Source organism: Lepisosteus oculatus, chromosome 14 (assembly GCF_040954835.1).
Source record: "Lepisosteus oculatus isolate fLepOcu1 chromosome 14, fLepOcu1.hap2, whole genome shotgun sequence".
In the NCBI taxonomy this organism is placed as follows: Eukaryota; Metazoa; Chordata; class Actinopteri; order Semionotiformes; family Lepisosteidae; genus Lepisosteus; species Lepisosteus oculatus.
The window spans coordinates 27556279-27578775 of record NC_090709.1 but is presented as its reverse complement, the minus strand read 5'-3'; the positions used below and the strand labels follow the sequence as shown (position 1 = coordinate 27578775).

The following is a 22497-nucleotide window of genomic DNA, read 5'->3' as shown; positions in this document are numbered from 1 at the left end:
AAAAAAAGTCTTAAAATTCTCCTTAGTGCAGTGTCACTGATGTGGACAGTGGCTGTTCAGTGGGCTTTGATTTGTGTTCCTGTATTTTTACTGGGACATATGGTCACTACAGTGGACAGTGAGTGAATTGACTGTGTCATTGTGTTATTGGGAGTTGTGGTCCCTGCAGTGGACAGTGGCTGTAATTAGTGCGTGACTTCAGAGAGCTGGGACTTGTGGTCTTGTGTTTCTGGGAACTGGGTTGAGTGGCTGCCTAGGATTCCAATATTTTACTTTTTCAGTATTTTATATTTTTCAGTATTATATCTCGGTATAAGGAATAATTCACACTAATAACTTTCTATCATAATGGAACACGAGATCTTATAAACAGCAACTGAATCTTACACAGCTTAAAGACAGAATCCAGGTCTGTCTGAACACACAAGAGACATAATGGCTGCATTAAATTTCCAGTTTTATTTCTCTAGCATAAAACTTTAGTCTTTAATGACACATTTACTAGTTGTCTTTAGTTGAGCACAATAAAGCAATAAACAATCCAGGGTAAACATTTCTGAACCACCCTGTGTGATAATGAAACAATCAACAGGCTAAATATTTCTGAATCAGCCTGTATGCTATTATATAATTATGGAATCATTTTTCTAATTTCTCACATGTTCCAGCATATCCTCAAATTTATGCTAATATATGAATAATTTTATTATTATTAGTGTAACAGATTAGGATTTGTTAACAACTTTTTAAATAGAGTTTATATACTAATTTTTATATAATATCACAAATTATGAAGAGAGTGATAATGACCAGTATCTACTGTAGATGATTAACATGGTAACAAAAAAAAACACTTTTGACCCAGCCTGACATGTCTTATACAGCATAGTTTCTAAATACGTATAAAATTATGTATTAATAACATGTTAATTAACCAACAAGTATATTGGAGAGATGAGTGTAGTACATGTAGCATCCATGGTATAAATATAATTCATTCTGATTTATTTAATAAAATAACCATAGATTGAATTTGTTTAACTTGCAAACCCAGACAAAAATAATTTTAACAATTTTTGATAAATTCCCACAAAGCTTCATTTAAAATAAAATCTCTCAACCAGAGTACTCTTTGCTCCATTTCTATCGAAAACTATAACCCTATGATTAATTGTACATTAATGGACATGGAATTATAATTAATATAGGTGATTGTAAAAACTAAAATTGTTCTAAGAAATTATTTTTCCTGAGTTATAGAACCTGAATAAAATTAATAATATTAATAACTTTTTAAATAATTTAAATAATATTTTACTAATATTCTGTAGTGGATTCATGAAATACAAAGATCTCAAACTAAAACTATTCTAAGCAACTAATTATATTTCCTCACTCACAAACTCAGAAAAAAAGATATAATAAATTGTAATAATTTTTATTATTTTTTTATAATTACAATAACCTGCAAAGCTAATTGTTTTCTACCCACTTTTTTCTCCATTTCCATCTAAACTTTAATTTCAAAGGACAGGCTGAGACAGGAGAAAAGAGAACTCTTACTGGCTGAGCTGTGCAGCACCAGGACAGCGAGAGAGAAGATGGACAGGCAGATCTCCATTGTTATCAGGACAGAGTGCAGTTGAGACTCCAATCTTCACCCCTGAGCCCACAGGACAACTGAACTGCTGCTCTGCACACCAGACCCCCAGTAACAACACAGCCCCCTGCCCCGCCAATCACACACAGCACTGCCTTTTCAGACTGACAGCAGAAACCTCTCACACAGGCAGGACGGCCAATCAGACAGGGCCCTTTCAGTCTTCTCCATATATATCAGAGCCACATCACTATTTCCTCTACCTGAAGACACCCCCAGCAGTGCGGAAGAGAGGAGAGACAGGAGCAGCTCTGTGTCTCACTGGAGGAAACACACAGACAGCAGGGCTACAGGTGCTGCAGGGGCAAGCAGAGCTCAGATATTGAACTAAAAAAATCTCTGCAGTCGTAGAAAGGTATTATAATTATAAATCAGTATCAAGATAATCAATTATGTATATATGATCCTGTGATTCTTGTTGTCTGTGTCAGGCAGTGTCCAGTGACTGGTGCCCTGAATAAGGTCCTGTGTCTCTTGTTGCCTGTGTTCCTTGTTTCTTGGTGTTATGGTCACTATAGTGGACAGGGACTGTAATAAATATGTTCCCTTGTTTCTTAGTACTGTGGTCACTATAATGGACATTGGCTATAATAATTGTGTTCCTGTGACCTGTGGTCACTGCAATGGTCAGCAGATATAATGACAATGTTCCTGTGCTTTTTGGGAGCTGGAGGTACTGCAATGGATGGTTTTAATTACTATATTTCTGATTTTCTATGTATTATGTTAACTACAGTGGACAATGGCTGTAATGACTTTGTTCCTGAGATTCTTCACCTATGGTAACTATAGTTACTGCAGTGGACAGTGCTTTTAAAGACTGTGTGTCTTCAGGTCAGAGATTTGGATATTTGTGTCCTGAGAGATGTGGTCTCTATACAGTAACTACAAGGACTGTAGAATTGTGCTGACCCTATTTCTTCCTGTGGGTTCCTGTGTTATTGTGATCTGTGGCCACTACAGTGGACAGTGGTTTCAATGGCTGTGTGACTCAGGAAGTGTCCAGTAACTGGTGTCCTGAATATGGTCGTGTGTCACTTGTTGCCTGTGTCAGTCCGTGTCCAGTGACTGGTGTCCTGAATATGGTCCTGTGTGTCTTGCTGTCTGTGTCAGGCAGTGTCCAATAACTGGTGTCCTGCAGTGAGTCACAGAGTTGTTGTGTCTCCAGACAGCAATGTCTTCTGGTCCTGGTCAAGGACAGTGTGATGAGAGCCCATTCTAAAGTGGCAGTGAGGTCACTCAGGTCAGCACAGGAATACAAAGGTAAGATGGACTGAATAAGAACTGGCTGTCCTGTGGCTGTGAATAGAGCCCAATAATTTAAATGAAAAAGAAAGAAAAGCCCAGCAGTGATTGTCCCCTCTGTACTGATCCTGGTGGACAGCAGCTCTAAGTGACACAGGCCACACACTCACAGCCCACTCAGTATTGATGGAACGGAAGTGGAAACAGTCACCAGCTTTAGGTTTTTGGGAATTCACATCTCTAAAGATCTAACCTGGACTGTGAACACTGACTCTATCATGAAGAAGGCTCAGCAGCGCCTTTATTTCTTGAGGTGCCTCAAGCGATGGGGGATGCCAACACATGTGTTGGTGAACTTCTACCGCTGCACTATCGAGAGCGTCCTCACCAACGGGATCACCGTGTGGTATGGCAACACCTCTTCGCGAGAAAGAAAGGCACTGCAGAGAATGGTCAATATGGCCCAGAAGATCATCGGCTGCGGTCTCACCGAGATTAAACAGCTCTATGAGGACCGCTGCCGTGGTAGAATTCTGGCCATCACAGAGGACAGTCACCACCCCGGGCATGAGCTCTTCACCCCACTGCCCTCAGGCAAGAGATATAAGAGCATACGGACACTTACCACTAGATTCTTCAATAGCTTCTATCCACAAGCAGTGAGACTGGCGAACACATTTAGCCATCCCCCTCGGACCACACCTACACCATCACCATCTACCTCATTGTAATTTATTAATTGTACGTCTCCAGTCATTGTTTACACGTCTGTATTGTTTACATTCAAACTGTCTGCATGTTTACTTGCACATTGTCTATTGTTTGTTTGTACATTGTCTTGATGCACTGTTTGCACTTTGTTTTGTTTTTTACACTTGTTTTATAATCGAGAGACTTTCTGTAAGTAAGAATTCCATTGTACCAGTACCGGTTACATATGGCAATAAAGTTCAAGTTCAAGTTCAAGTTCAAGTTCCTCAGACACTGAGTCTGTTCCTGTGCAGCTCCAGTCCACACAGATGTTCCAGCCCCTCCAGCTGTGGCCCCAGTGTCCCTCTGTGGGGAGATGACTGTGAGACTGAGACTCTCTAACAGCACAGTGGAGCTGAACTGATACTGATACACTGATACACCCCCCGGGGGTGAACAGAATGAGAACACAGCTCATCTCCTCCTTATTAGTAGTAGTGGTAGTAGCAGTAGTGTCAGTGGCAGCACTGTAGCTTTAGTAACATTAGAAGTAGCAGTAAGAGTAGCAATAAAATCTTATTAGTTGAAGTTGTATCAGTGGAAGCAGTAGTAGTAGCTGTAGTAGCAGTAGTAATGGTATTAGCATTAGCAATTGTAGGAGCATTAGCAGTAGGAACAGTATTAGTATTAGTAGTTATGCTGTATTTAAACTATTTAGTTTAAAATAAATAGTATAACAGAGCTGTGTTGCAGCTTCACTATAACTGCAGCAGCAGGAGCAGAAAAGCAGGAGTCAGTTTCAAAGTCGGAGAAACAACAAAATAAAAATAAAAAATAGTCCCTGTTAATACACCCAGGCTGAACAGTGAGAACACAGCTCACATCCTCCTTATTAATAGTAGTAGCAGTGGCAGCAGTAGTAGAAGTTACAGTGGTACCTGCAGCAGTAGTAACAGTAGTACTAGTAGCTTTAGTAGCATTAGTAGTAATCAGTAGTGTTTATCATAGTTGCAGCAGAAGTAGTAGTTGTATTGATAGTAGCAGTATTAGCAGTTGTAGTAATAGCAGCAGTAGTATTTGTTGCAACTTCACCATAATAACTGCAGGAGCAGAAGAGCAGGAGTCTGTTTCAAAAACAACAAAATGATTAACTATAAACAATCAGTTCTTGTTAATACAGCCGAACAGCTGTGATTTAAGCCAACAATCCCTGTTAAGCCAGGATTAAATATTTTCATATAATGACATGACAACATACTTTTACAGAAAGACATATTATCTTCAGTATAACAGCACTATCTCTTCTCCCCCTTGTCTTTAGGAAATGGGCCTGTTTCCTCAGAGCTCTACTGGAGCTGCATGTCAGACTCAGCAGTGACTCTGTGGTTTGTGCTCCTCTGAGCTCTTCCAGCACAGGAAGCCAGGCTGTACTGTGAGGCTGTGGGTGTCAGTGTGATGAGGCAGCTGAGAGCTGAGCAGTACAATGAAACACACAGGGGAGCCCTGTCTCCTGTGGTCACAGTGTGGCTGAACACCTGGACTGTTTTCCTGCTCCTTCTCCTCTCTCTCCCCCTTCCCGTCTCTCTCGCTGTGTGTGCTCTTATCTCTCCGTCTCTCTTCTCTTCTCTTGATCTGACAATCTGTGCAGAGTATCTGAAGGGGATGTAACATCACTTGGCAAAGGAAAAGACTTCTCAGAGGCAGAATAAAAAAAAAATCTTTATCTCCTCTCAGTCAGATTCACAGCTCAGACTCACACACAGAGCATTGGATCCCTCAATACTTTACCCAAACTCCTACCTCCTGAACAGACAGAACATCCTTCTCTTTATCCTCACAATCCAGTACCAGAGGATATTCAGACAATCAGTGCTGCTACAGGAATAATATCAGACAGAACAGCCTGGACTCAGGTCACATCTCCCCCTTTTCCCCTTCCTCCTAGCCCTCTTAGAGACAGAGAAGAGCTCCTGGTTCTCCACTCTGTAAACTGGGCTCAGGGGTCACTGATCTGGCAGCTGTGGGCTCTGTTCCAGGTCAGAAGCAAGAAAATTCTATTAACCCTTTCCAGGACCTCCATCCCTTCAGTATTACTACCCTGATTAATGTCTTTACTGTAAGTCAGCCTCCAAACCTCTGTCAGAAGTGTTTGACTGATAATTGAGCAGTATGTGATTATCTCTTATTATTATTTTTACTTATTTAATGAACAGCAATATTGCCACTCTTATAAGTGTATTGTGATTATCAGCAGCAGAAGACCGATGGTCATGTCTACAATAGTGACCAGCTGACCAGACTGTAGCTCTGAGTAGTGTGACTCAGATCACACAGAAGACCTGTCTCACGGAGAGTCTTATAAATATACAGTACAGTGTCTGATAACAGTTATACAGTTGATTAAATCATCAAACCGGTTGAGGAACTGAGAGCTGGGTGGAAATCAAACCAGGAGACGCGTTTAAACCTCTGGGATCAGGCGTCTGATCGTTCTGGCTTCTATTCTGTGGAGAATCGTGTAAAACGCTTAGAACAGATTGTTACAGGGACTTGCATTCTTTATATTTCTATTATTTTCTGCTCCACAAGAGTACGCTTTGTAACGCATTAGTGTCTAAAGTAAACCATATATTTTTTTCTGTTAAATGAATTTCATTCCTCGGATAGTCACTCTCCTTCTCCAAATGTTATGAATCGCCTCTCTCCGCAGCCCGGATTGTTTTTCTTGGAGATGTTATATTTGTAAGAAAAGCCCCTCGGGCTCCGGAAAGGAGACTCCTCCAGCGGAGTCGTGCTCCGCTCTGTCAGAAAGAGCGCTGTGACGTCACAGACACCAGCCAGAGCACCGGGATCAGAGAGCGAGACACGGGAGGTGCGCGGAGCGCAACCGAGGAGAGTTATTGATCACCTATTTATCGACAACCAATTAATTAAACTGAAGAACCGTAAAATAATCGATTAACCACCGATTGTTGAGTACTGATTCTTTTCCCGTTCTTGACCCTGTTTTAAATATCTAGAAAACAGTCAATACCGCCTTTATCGATCAATTACCATAGTGTCTTTAGTGTTAATAATGTTCAATCTGAAATTAAATAATGATTAATTAAATTATTATTTAGGAATTGTATCCTAGAGCAAGAAAATTATATTCCAAATTGAGAAATTTGTGCAAGTATCAAAGTTTAAATTAGCTTAAATTCATTTTTCCACTGTTTATAAATCATGAGTATGGTAACCACGGCGACAGGTCACTTTGTCTCGCCTTCATCACAAAGAGCGGTGTGACATCACGGACATCAACTAAAACGAATGCTATAGTATTCATCTTAATATTAGTCAGAGTACAATCGGTAGTTTTAATATTTAATATTAATGCCAGTGTTCATGTCAGTATTAATGATGATAGTGCTACTGATAGTTTTAATGCTAGTATTCATGTTAATATTAATATTAGTGATTATAATGTTATAATAATGTTACGTTAGTTTTAGTGATAGCATTACTGTTATTATTAATTTTAGTAGTGTAGTAGTAGTTTGTGTCAGTTTTAGTAGTTTAGTAATTATGATGATAGTGTAAGTCTTAGCGATAGTGTTACTGTTATAATGTTAGTGGCATTTGTGTTATAATGTATTTGTAGTTATGAGTGTGTGGGTGTGTGTCTGTGAGTATTTGTAGTGTCTATGTGTGTCTGTGAATGTGTGTTATATGTGTGTGGGTGTCTGTATGTGTGTCTGAGAAGTGACCCATCAACAGGTGTTCAGGTCGCTTGCGAATGGAATCACACTCTAGAGTCCAGACCAACATCCAGAGAGCTGTGAGTGCCTGGGGCAGATCCCAGAGAAACATGAGTATTGGCTTCAACAACATGGTTGGGTAGCTTGTTCCACACCCCCACCACCCTCTATGTACAGTAGTGCCTCCTGTCCTGACCATAGGGTCTCATCCAGCTGTCTCTTGAGACAAGCCAGGGAATCTGCTTCAACAATATGGCTAGACAGCTTGTTCCACACCTCTACCACCTTTTATGTAAAGAAGTGCCTCCTCCTGTCATTTTAAGTGCTCTTCCTTAAATGTTTAATATTGTTTGACTACGAAAAAGCCTGTCCCGACACACATAAACTTGGTCGACTTCTACTGGTGAGACTAAAGCAGTCAACTTGCTGACAGGTCTCAACAGAGACAGACATGACCCTGAAAGGTCAAAGAGGGGCCACCGATACTCTGAGGCTCTGAGCAAAGACTCTTCCAGAGTAAGATAACCAGTGTGTTCTGCTCAGGGTTATGATAGTGATACAGATGATAGTGAAGAGAATGAAAGTGGTCTAGATGATGATGGTCTTAATAAAAAAGCTGTTGATGATGATAGTGGACATGATGATTGTCTTGATGAAAAAGCTTTTGATGATGATGGTGGACATGATGAAGAAGGATACGGTGATGAAGATGGTGGAGTTGATCATTGGTGATGAAGATGATCTTGATGAAGGTAGTGGGGGTTGTGATGGTGCAGGTGATGATGATGGTGATGAAGATAGTGGACATTGTGATGGTGCAGGTGGTGATGATGATGATGAAGATAGTGGAGGTTGTGATGGTGGATGTGGTGTTGAAGGTGACAAAATCATGCCTGTGTGTGGGTGTGTGTGAAAGGGAAGGTGGGGTTGGATGAGGTCTGCTGCTGTCATCTGATGGGACAGTATCTCTCCTCCTGTAGATCCTTCAGGAGAAAATTGCGGACTGTCGGAGAAAGAGGGAGCAGACTCCCCCTGTGTCTCGCCTCAGGATGCCGAGAGCTGTGAGTTTGTAAGTCTTATGTGTCTGTGACATTTGTCGAAAAGTATGCTCTCAGCTGTAATGAAGGGGACCGGGATTCCTGGGAGACCAGGGGCAGGGCCTTGTCCTCCTAGAGAAGGTCGTCTTTGGTTTCTCTCTGTCCTCCTCATGACGTCTCTGTGCCCCTGTCTCCTCAGGCCTGCCTAACAAATCACCAGGCAGGAGACCAAGATCCAGCCGTGGGACAGCCAAAAGGGCCAGGAGACGAATCTCCAGAGGAACAGCCCATGGACCTTCACTTTGGACACCCCAATACTCCCTCGCGTGCATCCCTCACACGCCCTCTTGCACATCCGCTGCAATACCCGCTCAGCCCAGCCTGGCTCTGGCAGCCCTGGAGCTGTACGATGAGGTCCTGGCCTCCTGGCCAAGTTTGGATCTGAGGCTACGTAGACAGGATTGGTGAGTTCTTGAAACCCCTCTCCCTTGTCCTGCTTACACTGCTGTACCAGGGGGGTACAGGGGCTGGGGCGACTCCCCTGTCCTCCTCAGCTTTCCAAGATACCTGTGTCAACACACTCATCTTGGTTGTGAGGAAATCTCCCAGATCCAAGGGGAGAGAGAGAGGAGCTGGGCTGGGACTCCAGCTTGCTGTTATTTCAAGTGGGTGGGTAAAAGACACACTGCTTACAGATCACCACTATGGGGCATCATAGAGTGGGTGGTGAGACTCTTGATCATCAATGGCAACAACAGGGCCGCCCCTGGGTGGGCTTGAACCACCAACCTTCCGGTTAACAGCCAAACGTGCTCGCCGATTGCACCACAGAGACTAATTGGGAAGGCTATTCTCCATTTCCTGGTTAAAAAAAATAACTTGTATTTTCTTGCCAGCCGGCAATATTTCTTCTGCTCTGCAAAGAATTAAATTTCTGGGATGTGGAGCCAGGATCTTCAGTTATCGAGACAGGTACTTAAAGCAACTAAGCTACGGCGCCGGGAGAATGCTCCTCTTTTACAGCCACTTGGACACACCGCTCTGAGACACCTGCGTTCAGTAAGCCCTGAGTCTGCTGGCTGAGCAAGCTGCCTCCTTTACACGCAACAGGAGCCCCGACTGTAAGAGAAACGAAGAGAAATGGCTTTTATTGGGCACTTTTCATGTCCAATGCGCTTGACATCTCCCAAGGGCGGCAGAGTTCATTTACGACGCTTTTCCATTCTTTCTTCTTTCTGTACTCTTTGATGAAACAAAACGAGAAATCATGTAAGGGAAAATGTCTTTTTTCATGGAGAAAACGTGCACCAGGAAATGTTGTGTTTAGAAGAAGTGAGTTAACATGAAAAGTGACCTAATTTACCGGAGCAAATGCTCACCTAGCAAGGTCTGCTTTACTACAAGAGAGAAGTAGAGTGAAAGACGTGATCATTTCACGCCATTGTGGAACAAAACGCTTTTTTCTTGGAATTCTAAATCAATTAGAAATTCAGAGCGACACATAAAGGCTTTGTCTGCTTAAAAGTGATGATTTTTTAAAACTGATAAAAATGTAGAAAACACGTTTCTCACTTAGAAATTTAAGATGGGGGTGGGGTATTACTAGTAGCGGCGCTGAACTCACCATGGTGCAATTCATTTACGTGACGGGCTAGTGCTTTAATGGATAACGCGTCTGATTTCGGTTTATTAGATTGTCGATTCGACTTCTACCGGGGTTGTGTGATTTAAATCAGGCTCCCCAGAAATAGATGTCTGTTATGTAAATAGACCGCACCTGAAAGCAAACGTTGGGTCTGGGTTCCTTTCTTTCCTGCATGAAATAGCAAATCATTACAAAAGAAACACCAACTAATGTTCAATAGCGTTAGTCATTTAAGTAAACATGAATATACTGTAAGGTCTTGGTACATGGGAGTTGATTTCAACCACAATTAAAAAAGGGCAAATTATAATTACAAGCTTCAGACACTTTTTCATACAAAAGTGACCAAACACTCCCTAACTTTCAGGTTTGCTTGAACCTGTAACAAAAGGGAGGTCTGAAACTTCCATTCTCTGATGTTACTGTCTCTAAAGCCGGACGTGATGTTTCGGGGATGTGCAGTGTGCCTTTTCTCTTGTCGTGTTCAAGATGATTCGCTGCATAAGCTCCTGACTGGGTGTTCTGTACTGCGCTGTTACTTCGTTCAGATTACCTATGTGGTGTACAGATAAAACCCAACTGCGTGGTGTAATTTCCGGGTTCGGCACCAGCAGCACCTGCAAACTCATCGGCTGACCTCAACGTGATTTGAACACGCAACCTTCTGATCTGGAGTCAGATGCGCTACCGTTGCGCCACAAGGTCACTTGCTATAAGTGCTTTTAATTCCCCCAAAGAGAACAATCAGTGTCCCTGAAAAAGATTTTTTTCATTCTCTCCTGTGAGGAGCGCCGCTCTTCCAATGAGGGTCTCTTCTTCCCAGACCACAGATTATTCTTTCTGCCCGGCTCTCTCACAGAGAGCAGACACACCGTCTCCACTGATGTGTTTACTACATCTATAGATCTGACCCCCTACAGCCCCGATATTCCTGGACAGGATATTTACTACCAGCGTCGTGAACTTCTCATCTTGACCTCTCCCAGGAGGAGCACAATTAACACAGAATCCTCTCTCCATTTAGCAAATAACACAAAACACTGTTTACCTGTCAAGACAGAAAACCAGGCTGCTCCAGGTGAGGCTTGAACTCACAACCGTGGCATGACTCCACTGATCATGTCATTTTACATAGCCTGAACCAGGAAAGCGACTGGAGGTCGAGAAGTTATGGCGTTGTTTTAATACTTGCCTACTCTTTCAATTTTTCGGTCAAATCTTTTATTTGGGAGTTCTTTCGATTGATGTTAATCCTTGTCCCGATGCACGATTCTGGGCCATGGTGCATCTTGAATAATGTTCTTATAGGCTTCAGTTTGGAAAAGTGCGCTCTTCAGAAGCTACCGAAACCGGTAATTGTTATGTAACACTTAATGCAAAAGCAACGTTCGGGTTTGAAAAAGAATATTACTTGCTATGAATACAAACACTGTTCCAGGAGGCGTGTTAGGGCTATTTTAGCTTAGATCATCAATTCATCTTACATTTCTTCTCCATCTATATCAACAGCGTCATCGCTACTGAGCGCTAAAGGCAGGTCCTGGCAATACAATCTTCTTTAGAAAACATTTTTAAAACTATTTCCACTACCATACGTAAAGTAAAAGATACCGATTGCACGCAACTAATAAAATCTCTTTTCCAGGGACATTGTAGCTAGATGCAAATTACAATCGAAAATGTATCAGCTGTAAAATTTTCTTTTGGATCCACAGGACGATCAGCACGAGACTCAAAATATACCTGTGTTTGATTGTATAGCACAGATTGTACAGCATTTATGTTTATATTTATGTTAAAATGAAGGTAAATATATCAAAATATCAACATCCAACTTCACAGTGCTAACGCAACAATGCTTGTCAAATTCTCAAACAAATCCACGTTGTATTTCTAAAGTATTTTAGCAGAGGATACAACAGGAGTATAAATGATATCTCCCGCCAGCCCTTCAAAGATACTTTTCCATGGGTAAATATGGATTTCTGGGGAGTTGCGGTGTTGATCACTATTGGACTTCCCTGGTCTCAAGTGTTGTTGTTGGACACGGGCAAAAGACTCGCATTTTCGGCAAATATAAAGAGGGTTAAAGTTTCGGCTTTTGTGGAGACAGTGTTAACATTGACAATAATAATAATAATAAGAAGAAGAAGAAGAAGAAGAAGATCGTCCCGGGGTGGTTTTGAACCACTAACCTTCTAGTTAATAGCCAAACACGCTTGCCGGTTGCACCACAGAGACTGATGAGAAAGGCTTTGCTCCATTCGCACCTTTCTGGTAAGAAAATAAACATTGCTTGCATTTTCTTGCCAGTCGGCAATATTCCTACTGCTCTGATAGCCAAGAATTAAATTTCATTTTTCACAAGCTGTATGAATTTCTTGAAAAACAAGTTGTTGCAAAAAGGAAATGCATTAATGCATTAAACTAAATCAACCCCTATGCGGTTGTCCAAAATGGTACTTTCTGCACAAAAAGACAGGAAGAAGGGCACAGCTGGGATGTGGAGCCAGGATCTCCAGTTAACGAGACAGATACTTAAAGCAACTAAGCTACAGCGCCAGCGGAATTCTCCTCTTTTACAGCCGCTTGGACACACCACTCTGAGACACCTGCGTTCAGTAAGCCCTGAGTCTGCTGGCTGAGCAAGCTGCCTCCTTTACACGGAACAGGAGCCCTGACTGTAAGAGAAATGAAGAGAAATGGCTTTTATTGGGCACTTTTCATGTCCAATGCGCTTGACATCTCCCACAGACGACAGAGTTCATTTACCACACATTTCCTTTCTTTCTTTCTTCTTTCTGTACTCTTTGATGAAACAAAATGAGAAATCATGTAAGGGAAAATGTCTTTTTTCATGGAGAAAACATCACCAGGAAATGTTGTGTTTAGAAGAAGTGAGTTATCATGAAAAGTGACCTAATTTACCGGAGCAAATGCTCACCTAGCAAGATCTGCTTTACTACAAGAGAGAAGTAGAGTGAAAGACATGATCATTTCACGCCGTTGTGGAACAAAACGCTTTTTTTGTCAAGACAGAAAACCAGGCTGCTCCAGGTGAGGCTTAAACTTTCAGCCTCGGCATGACTCAACTGATTATGTCATTTTACTGTACATGGCCTGAACCTGGAAGAAGATTGGAAGTCAAGACGTTATGGTGTTGTTTTAATACTTTCCTACTCTTTTAATATTCAGGTTAAATATTTTATTTTGGAGTACTTTCAATTGATATTAATCCTAGTCCCAATGAACGATTCTGGGTCATGGTGCATCTTAAATAATGTTCTTATAGGTTTCAGTTCCGAAAACAACTCAGTAGCAGGCTATGCGGAACAAGCAAACACATTAGAACTGTTGTGAATGCAGTGGAAATAATTAAGTCACTAAATAACAAGCTTATGCACCACTCACTTGAAAATTGTTATATTTAACAAAAATTGCTTTCCAGACACCACAACTATTCACAATAATTTTATCAATACATGTCTTAATGAAAAGTGTATTTTTTTAATAATTAACTTTAATGTCCATCTTTATTAGTAGATGTATTACATGTACAGCCTTTAATATGCGATAGTGAATTTTCAGGTATCCTGGGGAGGGAAGAAAACTGAAATGAAGGAAATACATATTTAAAGGGGTGTGTTCTCTCATATCTGGGCGTTTGAATAGATTTGTTGTATAAGTTATTGTGATTTCACTCTATACTTGTGTTTCTCAGGAGAAAGTAGTTACATTGGGGATTTGAGGGTATAGAAAATTGTGCTGTATGGGTAAATATAAGGATATGTTGAAAAAACGCATTGTCACCTTTGTGAATGTCATTATTAGATACCTGTTGATTGTTTAGCGACCTAGGCCTCCCTCTGGACTCTGCACTGAGTTGAAAGCTACGGGAGCTCCTCACTGCTTGTCCTGTATTGTTACCTGTGCTCTCGTCTACATTATCTACGTGCAGCACAGCACCAAGAACACCATAAACTTTGTGACGGAAAGTGCTTAAGAGCATGAAAAATATTGAACATTTCAAACATTCATAGAACAACTTGAAAAACTGAGGGACAAAAGACCATCTATTCACAGTAGTTGCAAGAAAATCAGTCGCCTGACTAGGGACCTAGAGATAAAAAGTTCAATATTCTACTGACTGGGCTATTTCTATCTACTCAGTTTCTCTCTGAAACAACCTTTTTCAAGAAATTTGCAAAATTTAAATACAATACTTGCTTAAAAGTGCAGATTATTTTTTACCCAAAACTGCAAATGGAGAAAACTCTGTGGTACAATTGCTTAGTGCGGCCAGGTTGGGACTAAAATTATAGTAAGGTGATGGTTCAAGCGCATCCAGGCACACCTTTCTCACTGCTCCAACGTGAATATCATCTATGGAAAAAATGGCATAAAATGTTTAACAGATTATTGACTTTATTGATACCGACGTCTTACCACTTGGCCACCACACCTGCAGTTCCGCTTACTTTCCCATCAAGGCTAGCATGTTTTTTAAAATACAAAAAAGTTAAATCTTTGAGCACAAATTGCCATGGTAGGAGGAATAAAACAAATATGACTGTTCAAATTAATTCTATTGAAACTGATTTAATCGCGCAGAATGTACAACAACAAAACCATGATTCTTAACAAGGAGATACTGGGCAGCAGTGGGATTCCGACTCATGCCCTCGAAGAGACGGAGCTTTAATCCAGCTCCTTAGAGCGCTCGGCCGGGTTACCCTTGATAGCAGCTTTTCAGCACTTGTAGTCTGACTTTGTGGTGTTATTCTGCATGGAAGAGACTGCACCTCCTTTTTCTGAGATGCTTTCTCTCACTTGGTGAAATATTCACTTCTTTGGCCCTCTGAATATAGTTCTTCTGTTAAGCAGGCTTCAGACTCTGCTTATAGCACCCGTGTAGAGATTTTATTTTTACAGGAAGACGCATTCCGAAACGTATCTCTGTAGTTTTTTAAAAGCTTTGAACAGCGTATTTTATACAACGCACAAACAGTATTCTAAATTCACACGGCAGATCTGTGCAGCAATCATACTCGATTTGACTGTGATTCTGAAATACTTCTAGCAAACATATTCAGGTTTCCTTGAACCTTTAATAAAAAAATTACTTTGCGATGTTCCGCAGATGTGCAGTGTGCCTTTCCTCTTGTCGTATTCAAGAGTACTCACTGCAGGAGCTCCTCACTGCGTGTCCTTTACTCTACTGTGATTTCTTTTAATTTATTTACGTGGAGTGTGGTGAGAAGATCACCTTGAACATTTTTGGTTTGTGAAAGGAAACACTAAAGAAAATACAAGTGATGAACATTTAAAATAACCACAGTACAGCTAGAAGAGGGAAAGATAAAAGACGATTTAGAATGACATTCACAATAGATTGAAGAAAAGCACAACCGCCCAAACAGGGACTTGAACCCTGGACCCTCAGATTAAAAGGCTGATGCTCTACCAACTGAGCTATCTGGGCTCTAGAAAAAAGCAAAGCCACTGCTGGGATCCTCGCAAATCACATGTCTCTTCTTGTGCCGAAGTGCAGTCATACCTGACCCATCTGGAATGACCACTGACAGACTTTATCCAGAAGCGACGGCACAACTCCCAGTAGAATGAGCGAGAAATACAGAACGACACGAGGAGTCAAGGGGCTCCCACAATTCATCTTTCCTCACATTACTGATTTTTTCACTAAGAATTTGACCTTTTCACAATCAGATTTTTTCGCATTTAATAAGATCTTTTAATCAACAACATTTTAGAAAGAAAACAAATGGAACATTTTTTGGAACAATAATAAAAAAAAACTTTCAATGTCTTGGTTGTATAAGTGTGCACACCATTTATAAAGGGGGTAGCAACTGTGCTGAAATTTAACCAGTCACATTCCAGATCATGTACAAAGGTTATTTGCCTTTGCCAGACATCAATTGTATTGATTCTTATTAGTCCTATTTAATATCAGCTGATCAAATATAGCTAACCAATCTCGGAGAATGTACGTTCAAACTGCAGAGCTGAACCTGAAGAGAAATCCGACCGCTGATTGTCACCAAAGAATGTCGTTACAAATTATCTGCGGAGTTGTTTTACGTATCCGGCCACCTCTTTCCTTTCTACTTTGCAGTGAGCACAATTCTTTCAGTTTCTTCTCTTGTATTTTCCTTGCTATTTTACTGTCCCTTTCCCCCATGTGGAGATGGATCCACAACCGAAACCCTGTTTGCAGCCTGTGTTTCTGCAGCGTCAGTCTGTATGAGGAGAGGGTGTTAAACAGCTCCAGTGGCGAAGTCGGTCAGCGCGCGGTGCTTATACAGCAATGCACAGCAGAGTCATGCTGAGGTTGTGAGTTTGAGCCTCAACTGGAGCAGTGTGACCTGTGTATTTAGCTACTTGTTAAGGATTCGGCCAGTGAAACCGAAACCAAGTAATGCACCCACTTGCAGGAGCCGATAGAGACAAGTTGTGCTCCAAATACCGTAGACGAAGGAGAGAGCCGAGAGTCCAGGGGAAGCCAGAGATCCAAACTGAGAGAGAGCAACCGAAGCCGAGCCGTAATCCAAAAAACCTAGTAAGAGGGGAAAAACCAAAGTCGGAACCTGAATAGTACGAAGAGGTAGAAGGCGTAATGCAACTAAGTAGCTCGAAAGGCCAACCAATACTGAGCGAGGAGGTAGGGAAAGACTAGTGCTTAAATACATGATGAGACGGAGTTGTTACCAGGTGATTATTTCTTCACATAACCTTTGCAGAAAAAGAAAAATAAGGACCTCATCCTCCCAGTGAGTCTCTGCTGCTGCTACTCGAACGTCTATGGCATAATCCTGTGCAGACCCTGGCGGATAGATGAGAGGCGGTAGGCGGAGTCTTGTCCAGCTGAGGAACGACAAAAAAAACCCTTAAATTTCTCTAAAAAGAGATCATAGTCCTGTACCTCAGGAGCCCTGCGATCTAGTAGGGCAGTTGTCCAATCCAGAGCACGGCCAGTTAACAGAGAAACTACGAAGGCAATCTTGTCTTGAGGAGAAAAAAAAGTTTCCGGATGGAGCCTGAAAACCAGCGCACACTGTGCTAATAAGCCCCGACATCTCGTAGGGTTGCCGTCAAACCTGTCAGGTGGTGTAAGTGGAAGAGGTCGAGGAGCGGGTGTAGAAGCTGGCGGGGGCGGAGCCAAAGCGGCAGCTCCAGCGTTACTTTCACTATTACTGGTAGGCGGCATTGCCGACAGGTGCTGAAGTCTGTTGGACGGAAGCCTGTAACTGGAGTAAAGCTTGCCAGTGCTGATCCAAAACCGAGCAAAATTCCTCTTGCTCCGCTGGGTCCATGTTAAGTGGCTCAGTATTCTGTTAAGGATTCGGCCAGTGAAACCGAAACCAACTAATGAACCCACTTGCAGGAGCCGATAGAGACAAGTCGTGATCCAAATACCGTAGTCGAAGGAGAGAGCTGAGAGTCCAGGGGAAGCCAGTGATCCAAACAGGGAGAGAGAAGCGAAAGCCAGACTGTAATCCAAAAAACGTAGTAAAAGGGGAGAAAACAAAGTCGGAACCTGAACAGTACGAAGAGGTAGCGCAACTAAGTAGCTCGAAAGGAAAACCAATACTGAGCGAGGAGGTAGGGAAAGACTAGTGCTTAAATACAAGATGAGACATAGGTGTGGTGGTGAAAGCGTACAATGATAGGTAGACTAATGAACTAAGACTACGCCTTCGTTGCTGGGAGGCAGGGATCATAAGACAGGGCTGCACAGCTGTGACGCTGGCTGTGATCTGCTCCTGCTGCACCTACTGCCTCTCCCACCGACCAGGTCAGAGCACCTCTCGATCAGACCGGAGTACTGTGCCCACGTTCTGAAATAGATATTGTTCTTCATTCTTAAGGGAAAGAACTATACAGTACTGCCAGGCTGGAGGAACTGAGTCTCTTTAGTCTGAAGGGAGTGTCCTACACTGCCAGGCCGGAGGAACTGAGTCTCTTTAGTCTGAAGGGAGTGTCCCATACTGCCAGGCTGGAGGAACTGAGTCTCTTCAGTCCAAAGGGACTGTCCCACACTGACAGGCTGGAGGAACTGAGTCTCTTCAGTCTGAAGGGAGTGTCCTACACTGACAGGCTGGAGGAACTGAGTCTCTTTAGTCTGAAGGAACTGAACCTCTTTAGTCTGAATGCGATCCACCGATCGGGACAGGAGACCCTTCCCTTCCTCCACCTCCTGTCCCTGTAGGACACTCCCCAGAGCTCAGTCAGTGCACTGAAAGCAGGCTTCTCATCATGATGCTTCTTCATTTCTGTCCCTCCATCTGTCCTTGTGGCCGCCACCGAAGAGCCGCGGGAAACAGGCGGAGCAAAAGGGACAGGAACAGTCTCAACGATGACCCGGTAACCACACGCAAATAAAACAACCGCCGATATTTGGCCTGGCCAGGCCAGCAGTGAAATCCGAGACATACTGTAGGAGTCTGTAAGACAGTTTCACTCAAGATACACTTCCTTATGTAGAGTAAACTCACAGTATACAGACACACTAAAGACCACACACACACACAGACACACACACTGAGACTCAGCTGGAGTCAGATGAGCTGTTGACAAACATACTTTCACTCAGATACCCCTCCAGCTTCCTGTATACCAGCACCCACAGTCGTCTTGCAGTTTACAGACAGAGCCAAGCAAAATGAGATTCCACACAGACACAGAAAGACTCAGCTTGAGTGAGGCTGGAGTCAGATGAGCTGTTAATAAACTTGCTTTCATTTCAAAACACCTTCTTATGGACCAGCACACATACTTAACTCACATTATGCACACCTGGTAATCTAACAGTTTGCACACGGAACTAAGACCCGAGATTACACACAGACACACACACACACATACAGAGGATAGCACACTGTTATTCTACGCAGAGCTTGTCTTCTTTGTCAGTATGCAGACAGAACAAGACAGCAGATTCCACACACACACGCTGACCCACAACTTCAGCTCCGACCAGAACACAAGCTCAGACACGTGGGAGGAAACCGCGACTCATTCTGGCTCAGCAAAGACAAGCTCTGCGTAGAATAAGCCTGGGCGTGTTATCCTCTGTGAGTGTGTGAGTGTGTGTGTAATCTTGTGTCCTTGCTCCGCGTGCAAACTGTTAGATTACTATGTGTGCTGGTCCATAAGTAAGTGTATCTGCTGCGTCTGTACACAGTGAGATTCCTGTGGGTGCTGGTATACAGGAAGGTGGAGGGGTATCTGAGAAAAAGTATGTTTCTCAACAGCTCATCTGACTCCAGCCTCACAAAAGCTGAGTCTCAGTGTGTGTGTGTGTTGAATCTCTGGTCTTTAGTGTGTCTTTACACTGAGAGTTTACTCTATGTGCTGCTACATCAGAAGGTGTTTTTTAATTAAAGCAAGTTTATTAACAGCTCGTCTGACTCCAGCCTCACTCAAGCTGAGTCTCGCTGTGTCTGTGTGGAGTCTCATTTTGCTTGCCTCTGTCTGTACACTGCAAGACGACTGTGGGTGCTGGTATACAGGAAGCTGGAGGGGTATCTGAGTGAAAATGAGTTTGTTGACAGCTCATCTGACTCCAGCGTCACTCAAGCTGAGTCTCAGTGTGTGTGTGTGTAATCTCGGGTATTTGCTCCGCGTGCAAACTGTTAGATTATAAGTGTGCTGGTCCATAAGTAAGTGTATCTGAGAGAAAATGAGTTTGTCAACAGCTCATCTGACTCCAGCCTCACTCAAGCTGAAGTGTGTTGAATCTCTGGTCTTTAGTGTGTCTGTACACTGAAAGTTTACTCTATGTGCTGCTTCATAAGAAGGTGTTTTTAAATGAAAGTTGATTAACAGCTCATCTGACTCCAGCTGAGTCTCAGTGTGTCTGTGTGTGGAACCTCAGCTGTCCTTGCTCTGTGTGCGTACTGTGAGTTTCCTGGAGGCATGTACAAGAATAGACAAGATCAAGAGCTCTTGAGCTGAGCTCAGCACACCTCTGTGTGTGTGTGTCTGTCTCTCTGCGAGCAGGAAGAAGAGACCACAGTGCTCTACTCCTCCATTTACCTCAGCTCCCACCCCCAGCAGAGACTGCCCAGCAGCAGAGCAGAGGCCACCACCTATCCCCCGACAGCGCACCTTTGCTGACGGCGACAGACCCAGGGATCTGCGCTTGGCTTGCCTGCCCCGGGGGTAAGAGGTGAGCCGCAGACCGGGTGACCCACAACCCCTCAAAATAAAAAAAAATACAGCAGCAGCAGCTGCACGAAAACAAATAAAGTTATTTATTTGTTTTCGAATAAAGGGGAGTTTTGCATGTCAGATTATGCTCTTAATTTTATTTCCCATTTCTGGAGCAAAATAATCCTGCAGGCACCTACAGTGCCTTGCGAAAGTATTCGGCCCCCTTGAACTTTTCAACCTTTTGCCACATTTCAGGCTTCAAACATAAAGATATAAATTTTTTATTTTATGTGAAGAATCACCAACAAGTGGGACACAATTGTGAAGTTGAACGAAATCTATTGGATTTTTGAAACTTTTTTAACTAATAAAAAAATGAAAAGTGGGGCGTGCAAAATTATTCGGCCCCTTTACTTTCAGTGCAGCAAACTCACTCCAGAAGTTCAGCGAGGATCTCTGAATGATCCAATGTTGTCCTAAATGACTGATGGTGATAAATAGAATCCACCTGTGTGTAATCAAGTCTCTGTATAAATGCACCTGCTCTGTGATAGTCTCAAGGTTCTGTTGAAAGCGCAGAGAGCATCATGAAGACCAAGGAACACACCAGGCAGGTCCGTAATACTGTTGTGGAGAAGTTTAAAGCCGGATTTGGATACAAAAAGATTTCCCAAGCTTCAAACATCCCAAGGAGCACTGTGCAAGCGATCATCTTGAAATGGAAGGAGTATCAGACCACTGCAAATCTACCAAGACCTGGCCGTCCCTCTAAACTTTCAGCTCAGACAAGGAGAAGACTGATCAGAGATGCAGCCAAGAGGCCCATGATCACTCTGGATGAACTGCAGAGAACTACAGCTGAGGTGGGAGAGTCTGTCCATAGGACAACAATCAGTCTTACACTGCACAAATCTGGCCTTTATGGAAGAGTGGCAAGAAGAAAGCCATTTCTCAAAGATATCCATAAAAAGTCTCGTCTAAAGTTTGCCACAAGCCACCTGGGAGACACCCCAAACATGTGGAAGAAGGTGCTCTGGTCAGATGAAACCAAAATCGAACTTTTTGGCCACAATGCAAAACGATATGTTTGGCGTAAAAGCAACACAGCTCATCACCCTCAACACACCATCCCCACTGTCAAACATGGTGGTGGCAGCATCATGGTTTGGGCCTGCTTTTCTTCAGCAGGGACAGGGAAGATGGTTAAAATTGAGGGGAAAATGGATGCAGCCAAATACAGGACCATTCTGGATGAAAACCTGTTGGAGTCTGCAAAAGACCTGAAACTGGGACGGAGATTTATCTTCCAACAAGACAATGATCCCAAACATACAGCAAAATCTACAAAGGAATGGTTCACAAATAAACGTATCCAGGTGTTTGAATGGCCAAGTCAAAGTCCAGACCTGAATCCAATCGAGAATCTGTGGAAAGAGCTGAAAACTGCTGTTCACAAACGTTCTCCATCCAACCTCACTGAGCTCGAGCTGTTTTGCAAGGAAGAATGGGCAAGAATTTCAGTCTCTCGATGTGCAAAACTGATAGAGACATACCCCAAGCGACTTGCAGCTGTAATCGCAGCAAAAGGTGGCACTACAAAGTATTAACGCAAGGGGGCCGAATAATTTTGCACGCCCCACTTTTCATTTTTTTATTAGTTAAAAAAGTTTCAAAAATCCAATAGATTTCGTTCCACTTCACAATTGTGTCCCACTTGTTGGTGATTCTTCACATAAAATAAAAAAATTATATCTTTATGTTTGAAGCCTGAAATGTGGCAAAAGGTTGAAAAGTTCAAGGGGGCCGAATACTTTCGCAAGGCACTGTATGTGCCTGGCTTCTGGTGCCTGGAAAAGTAAGCGTGGACATAAGCGTGGGGACGTTTTCCGGGAGTGCGAAGCCACGTGTGGACAGCCAATGTGAAAATGTAGTCCTGTGGGGCGTTTCCCCAATTGGCAGGAACTACAACTCCCATAGTGCACTGCCCCCCACACTGTCCTGATTCAGGGTGTAGTTCCATTGCAAGAGCTGCAGATACACATCGCTCAGCCATTGGAGAGGGTTCAGGCCAGGCACAAGCTACACTCCACGTTTTCCAGCCTCATTCTGTAAAAAGCTCTTGGATACCAGAATTCATTCTCCTCCCACAGTGATGATCACAGTGCTGATAGTGCTTCCCTTAAGGTCCCTCACTGTGTAGCTCCCCTGATCAGCTGGAGTGAGGGAGCGGAGTATCAGAGAGCTGTTCTGCACTGACACTCACTGTTCGTACCTGGGGCCAGGGAGCCCTGCGCTGCTCAGTAA

At 42.9% G+C, this 22497-nt stretch overlaps 2 non-coding genes across 2 annotated transcripts; both read right to left on the bottom strand.

Moving 5' to 3' along the window:
* Positions 1-10650: 10650 nt before the first annotated feature.
* On the bottom strand, positions 10651-10722 carry trnaw-cca (transfer RNA tryptophan (anticodon CCA)). Its single transcript has one exon. It is a non-coding gene; the product is annotated as a tRNA-Trp (tRNA).
* Positions 10723-15426: 4704 nt separating this feature from the next.
* Positions 15427-15499, bottom strand: trnak-uuu (transfer RNA lysine (anticodon UUU)). Its single transcript has one exon. It is a non-coding gene; the product is annotated as a tRNA-Lys (tRNA).
* Positions 15500-22497: the final 6998 nt, after the last annotated feature.